This window comes from Triticum urartu, chromosome 2A, assembly GCF_056163025.1.
Source record: "Triticum urartu cultivar PI428250 chromosome 2A, HENAU_Tu73, whole genome shotgun sequence".
NCBI classification, from domain to species: domain Eukaryota; kingdom Viridiplantae; phylum Streptophyta; class Magnoliopsida; order Poales; family Poaceae; genus Triticum; species Triticum urartu.
The window spans coordinates 711,911,229-711,917,797 of NC_141874.1; the positions used below are offsets into that span (position 1 = coordinate 711,911,229).

Sequence of the window (6,569 nt, forward strand, 5' to 3'; positions counted from 1 at the left end):
CCAAAACTTTTTTTTTGTGATTTGTTGGTGTGATGAAGTTTTGTTGGATTTGATCCATGGATTTCGGGTGTAACAAGTAGATTTAGCTTCCCCACAAGTTTCCCCACCTTCCATCCTCGAAATCTCCGCAAATTTTCCCCCGAAATCATCCATTTCCTCCCCAAGTTTCGCCCCGATCTTGATCTGCGAATTTTCCCGACATCAGCGGTACTACCGCCCACTCCAAGCGGTACTACTGCTCAGCACCACAAGCGGCACTACCGCCCATCCTAGCGGTACTACCACCCTCCCAGTTTTAACCCCGGTTGATTGACAGTTTTGACCATAACTTCCACATCCGGACTCGGATTTTCGTGTTCTCTAGCTTGTTGGATAGCTATTGACATCCCCCATCCACTTAGATAAGTTCCAACACCATGTCACTCCATCAAAATGTTGTCATTTAGACATCGTTGCCTAGGTCCTCCACCATATCATCCACATTACCATTCCACCTTCCGCATAGGCACTTGCAAACCACCATCATTTTCCGCAACCACCATTTGATTTTGGTTTTGAGAATTTGAGTTGTGGTTCATCATTTCCTAGGGTGTTTTGGCTAACTAGGAACGGTTCAACATCGACATCACCGCCGCTCATCTTCGCCACGGACTCGTCATCAATGACGACCACTTTGAGTATCAACTTGGTATCGTGATATCTCATCATTGTACATTCTTGCCATTTGCATTGATAACCCCATAGACCATTTTGCGTACCTTCCCGATCTATACTAGCCTTTGGGTATTGTCGGCAACGTTACTTGTGCACACTAGTGATCATAGCTCCCATTGCATACATACCTTACCATCGTGGTGCATATCTTGGTATCATCTCTTGTGTCACAAGGTTGTCATAAGCATACACAATTGCTATCTTGGTCCATGAAGCATTGCATGAGAAAAGAGCTCAAAAGAGAAAGAGCCATCCAAGCTTTTAAGCAAAAGAGGAAAGATAAGCAAAGAGCTTATAAGCAAGAACCATAGCATTATAATACATTAAGATTGTCATACTAGATCATCTTGGATCATATCATCGGAATACCATACATAGAGCATACTTGGGATAGAAGTCATTGCATCTTTGCTTAGTAGGTTGTGCACAAGTTCGTATCCGCCTATTATGCAATCATGCTAGCGTCTCTCTAGTGTTGTGCAACAAGAGCATTTTCGTGGATTCCACATTTTCGCTCATTCCTTGGTTGCACGACCCCATTTATCTTTCCGTGTGTGAGTTTCCGTGTATCATATCTTGCTATTGGTCTACTTGTTGCATTTGCAAATTTGTGAATCTTTTCCAACATTATTGAGGCTCACTAACAATTGCATCAAATTTTGTGCCACCATCCTAACCAAGCTCCACCATAAGCTTTTATTTGTGTAGGTGTGCGAAACCGACAAGAATTGGTACCAATTGTGCTATTTCCTTGTTCCACATTGAGTGATCATTGATCTGTCTTCAACATCGGTCAAGGTACATTAGGTATAAATTCTTCTCTTCCTCCCACTCACATATTTGTTTGGAATGATGGATAGGCCAAGTACTTCTACCAACCCACTCTTCATCGAGCAAGACGACGACATGTCCTCCTACGTCACAAAGAGCCACCTCTTTTGGTGCACAACGTGCTTTGCATCAAGAGCAACAAGCAATGAGCGAACGTATCGACAACCTCACCACCAACTTGCGACTCTCCAAGCAACGTACAAGAGACTACTTCGACAACAAGCTCGACGAACACAAACAAGAGAATGATGCAAGAATGGACGAGATTCGAGCTTTGTTGGCCAACCGCTCTTCTTCCACTTCGTCCTCATCAAGACGGAGCCGCTCAAGTCGACACTCCGACTACACCATCTCTGGCTCAAGTACACCGACATTGAATACTCTTTGACGTGCCGCACGCCAAGATCGTCAAGCAAACCTCAATCCTCTACACGACAACGACTCTCAAGAGCAACAACACCATCAAAACCAAGCTACTTTCGCGCAAGAATAAGAACGACAACGCCAACGACAACAAGAAGATGAAGAGCGAGCACGAGAACACCAAGTTGCACAAGATGCCGAGGCACAACGTCAAGAACAACAACAACGAGAAGCTCAAGCACTTGAGGCACAATGTGCCCTCCGAGATTCAAGTCAATCCATAGCCACACACAACTGGCAAATCGTGAGCACCGAGAAGCACTTCACGAACAAGTTCAAGAGAGGAACTATCAAGCTCGAGCGCATCGTCAAGTTCAACGACCTCCTCGCCACGAACCCTAAGTTCACCAAGAGCAAGAAGACGATGGAAATCCTCCACGACAAGAGCAACATGAGGAAGACAATCCTCTTCGTCAAGGACGTCATCATCCCCGACCCCAACACAATGAAGAGCAACGATACAGCAAGCTAAATTTCACCATGCCCAAGTTCAATGGAAGCAATGATCCCGAAGAGTACCTCTCATGGGCATTGGAGGTTGACAAAATCTTCCGCTTGCACAACTATGAGGAAGAGAAGAAGATCGCGAAGGCATCACTTGAGTTCCAAGACTACGTCCTCATTTGGTGGGAACAAGTCATTGAGCACCGAGAGGCAAGAGGTGAACCACCCATCACTACTTGGGCGCAAATGAAGGATGTCATGAGAGCACGCTTCATGCCAACCTACTACAACCGCGACCTCTTCAAGAAACTCCAACTCCTCAAGCAAGGAACAAAGAGCGTTGAAGAATACTACAAAGAAATGGAGATTGCCATGATAAGAGCAAATGTTACGGAAGATGATGAGCAAACTATGACACGTTTCTTGAATGGACTAAATCATCCTATCAAGAAGATCGCCGACTTCCAACCATACTCGAACCTCATCGAGCTAGTGCATCAAGCTACCAAGGCGGAACGTCAAGTGCAAGATGACTTCAAATATGCCAAGTTCTCATCCAAGTCATATGGTCTCTCCAACTCTCAAGCTTCAATGACTCCAACACCTTCTACCTCAACCAAGCCATCTACAAGCAACGACGACAAGTCAAGTTATAAGAAAACTTCGACAACCTCAAGTCGCCCTCCTACTACAAGCAACTTCAAGCCAAGAGCTTCATCATCCTCTATCCCAACCGATGAGACCGTCAAGACAAGTTCCTTCAAATGCTTCACATGCGGCGGCTGAGGCCACAAGTCCTTTGATTGCACCAACAAGCGCACCATGATACTCAATGACGATGGCACATATGACTCCATGAGTGAAGGAGAAATGGAAGCCCTTGAGCAAGTGGCCATGCACCAGCAAGTGAACGAAGATGAAGAGGATCAAGTCTTTTGTGACGAAGATTCAAGTACTGCTCTTGTTGTCTCCAAGATCTTGACTCTTCAACATCAACAAGAAGAAGACCAAAGATGCCATATCTTCCACACCAAGGTCGGCATCAACGGAAGGTCCGTCAAGGTCATCATCGATGGAGGGAGTTTCCATAACTTAGCAAGTGAAGAACTTTGCTCCAAGCTCCAATTGGTCAAGATGAAGCACCCGCACCCTTACAAAGTTCAATGGCTAAGCGACAACGGCACCATCCAAGTCGAGCATAGAGTGCAACTCCCCTTCAAAATCGGAGCTTATGAAGACACTTTGGAGTGTGATGTTGTTCCTTTGTCCGTTTTCCACCTCCTTCTTGGACGGCCATGGCAATATGACCGAGGCGTCATCCACAATGGGCGTACAAATCACTATAGCTTCAAGATGAAAGGAAAGGAGAATGTACTATGACCTATGTCTCCAAGTCAAGTGATCGCCGACAAGCAAGCCACCCATCATGGAGAGAATAGTGAGAGAGCGAACCACCAAAAAGAGAGTGAGCGCCACAAGCCCAAATTGAGCGTCTCCAGGATGAGCGACAAGAAGAACTTAGTCCTCTTTGCCACCAAACGTGAGATAAGAGAAGTGTGTGAGAACCCATCAAGTGTCATGCACTATGTCCTTTTGTGCAAGGATGAGGCACCAAAAGCTAACACCTCTCACGATCTACCTTTAGTGTTATCTTCTCTTTTGTAGGAATTCCAAGATGTTTTCCCCGACAAGCTACCTCTGGGTCTACCCCCACTACGAGGCATCGAGCGCCGCACCGACCTCATCCCTGGAGCACCTCTTCCAAACAAGGCCCCATATCGCATCAACCCTGAAGAAACCAAAGAAATACAAAGGCAAGTACAACATCTCATAGACCATGGACATGTGTGTGAAAGTTTGAGTCCTTCTGCCGTCCCGGTCATTCTTGTGCCAAAAAGAGACGGTAGCTTTCGCATGTGTTCCTATTGTAGACCTATCAATGCTATCACCGTTCAATATAGGCACCCCATTCCACGCCTTGATGATATGCTAGATGAGCTTAGCGGTGCCACTATTTTCTTAAAATTTGATCTTAAAAGTGGCTACTATCAAATACGCATACAAGAGGGTGATGAATGGGAAACCGCTTTCAAAACAAAGTTTGGTTTGTATGAGTGGTTAGTTATGCCTATGGGTTTATCGGAAGCACCGGGTAGTTTCATGCGTCTTATGAATTATGTGTTTCGCCCTTACATTGGTGAGTTTGTTGTTGTCTACTACGACGATATTCTTGTCTTTAGCAAATCTTTAGAAGAGCATGTCACCCACCTTCGCACCGTGCTACAAACTCTTCGAAAAGACCACCTTTATGCTAATATGGACAAATGCCTTTTTGGCGTTGATAAACTTGTTTTCTTGGGCTTTGTAGTATCTTCTAAGGGTGTTCATGTAGATGAATCTAAGATCAATGCTATTAAAACTTGGCCCCAACCAACTAACTTGTAACAAGTGCATAGTTTTCTTGGTTTAGTCGGTTTCTACCGTAGATTCATGAAGGATTTTAGCACAATTGCTTCACCTTTGCATGCTTTGAGTAATAAAAATGCACCTTGTTTGGGGTACATCCCAAAACACCACTTTCAATGAGCTTAAGAATTTGCTTACTCACGCTCCCGTGCTTGCTCTACCAAACTTAGACAAACCTTTTGAGATCCATTGCGATGCTAGTGGTTATGGCACAGGAGGCGTGTTAATGCAAGAGAAGCGCCCCGTAGCATATTTTAGTGAGAAACTTTCCGGCGCGCAACTCAACTACCCCATCTATAACAAAGAGCTATATGCGTTAGTGCGAGTTTTGCATGAATGGGAACATTATCTCCGCCCCCATGAGTTCATTCTTCACACCGATCATGAAACGCTCAAGTATCTTAAGGGTCAAACTAAATTGAACAAGTGCCATGCTAAGTGGAGTGAATTCATAGTCTTTTCCTTATGTCATCAAGTATATCAAAGGAAAAGAAAATGTTGTGGCGGATGCGCTTTCCCGTATATGTATGCTTGTTACTCAACTTGAATTGAATGTCATAGGCTTTGAGCACATAAAAGACTTGTATGCGCATGATCCTACTTTTGCTATCCCTTATGCCAAATGTTTGACGCGTACATCTTGGGAACGCTATTACCTCAAAGATGATTATCTTATGAGAGCTAACAAACTATGCATCCCTGAGTCTTCTCTTCGTTTGTTACTTTTGCACGAATCTCATGGAGGAGGACTAGTGGGACACTTTGGACGCGACAAGACATTTGCTACGCTCTCCAAGAACTATTCTTGGCCCAAGATGTTTCGCGACGTCAACCGCTTCACCAACCGATGCTCTACATGTCGCAAAGCTAAGTCTAAAGCCCAACCCCATGGCCTCTATATGCCTCTTCCAATTCCGTACCAACCATGGGAAGATATTAGCATGGATTTTGTGCTTGGTTTTCCTAGAACTAGAAATGGAAAGGATTCTGTGTTTGTTTTTGTGGACCAATTCTCTAAGATGGCTCATTTCATTCCTTGCAACAAGATAGACGATGCTTCACATATTGCAAATCTTTTTTGTAGGGAAATTTTGCGACTTCATGGAGTGCCAAATACGATCATCTTGGACCGCGATGTCAAGTTCTTGAGTTACTTTTGGAAGACTGCTACCTCTTGAGCACTGCGTTGGTTTTCCCTTGAATAGGAAAGGTGCTTAGAGAGAAAGAGGTGTCGATAAAAACAAAATACAGACATAGAAGCATCATGTAGATTATTATAACAGCAACAAACTTAAACATAAGTCTTTTATCACAGAACTTTTATCATAGACTTCTCATGAATAAGTGACAATTCATCATACTATCGAAGTATAAAGCATAACTTCTTAGTCAACTTTGTGTAGCGACCAGACCTCAAACAGTCTGATCTCTGTGCTCTGGTGTCATCCCTGGATCAGTAATGCTGACACCACACAGTACTCAGAGGATTTATAACAGAGTAGCAATCACACACTTATTACATAAAGTGTCTCAATAGAGAACTTATTACAATAAATATGGCTTAAGGCCATCTAATAACGATAACAGCGGAAGGCTTGGAAGATAAGTGAGTCCATCAACTCCAACGGCATCACTGAGTATAGAACCACGACCTAAAAACTCCTTAATCGTCGTCTGAAAAGTCTGCAACA

General features: G+C 44.1%; 1 pseudogene; it reads left to right on the forward strand.

Annotated features, from left to right (window-relative positions):
• Positions 1-2,448: 2,448 nt before the first annotated feature.
• On the forward strand, positions 2,449-3,769 carry LOC147987040 (uncharacterized; annotated as a pseudogene).
• Positions 3,770-6,569: the final 2,800 nt, after the last annotated feature.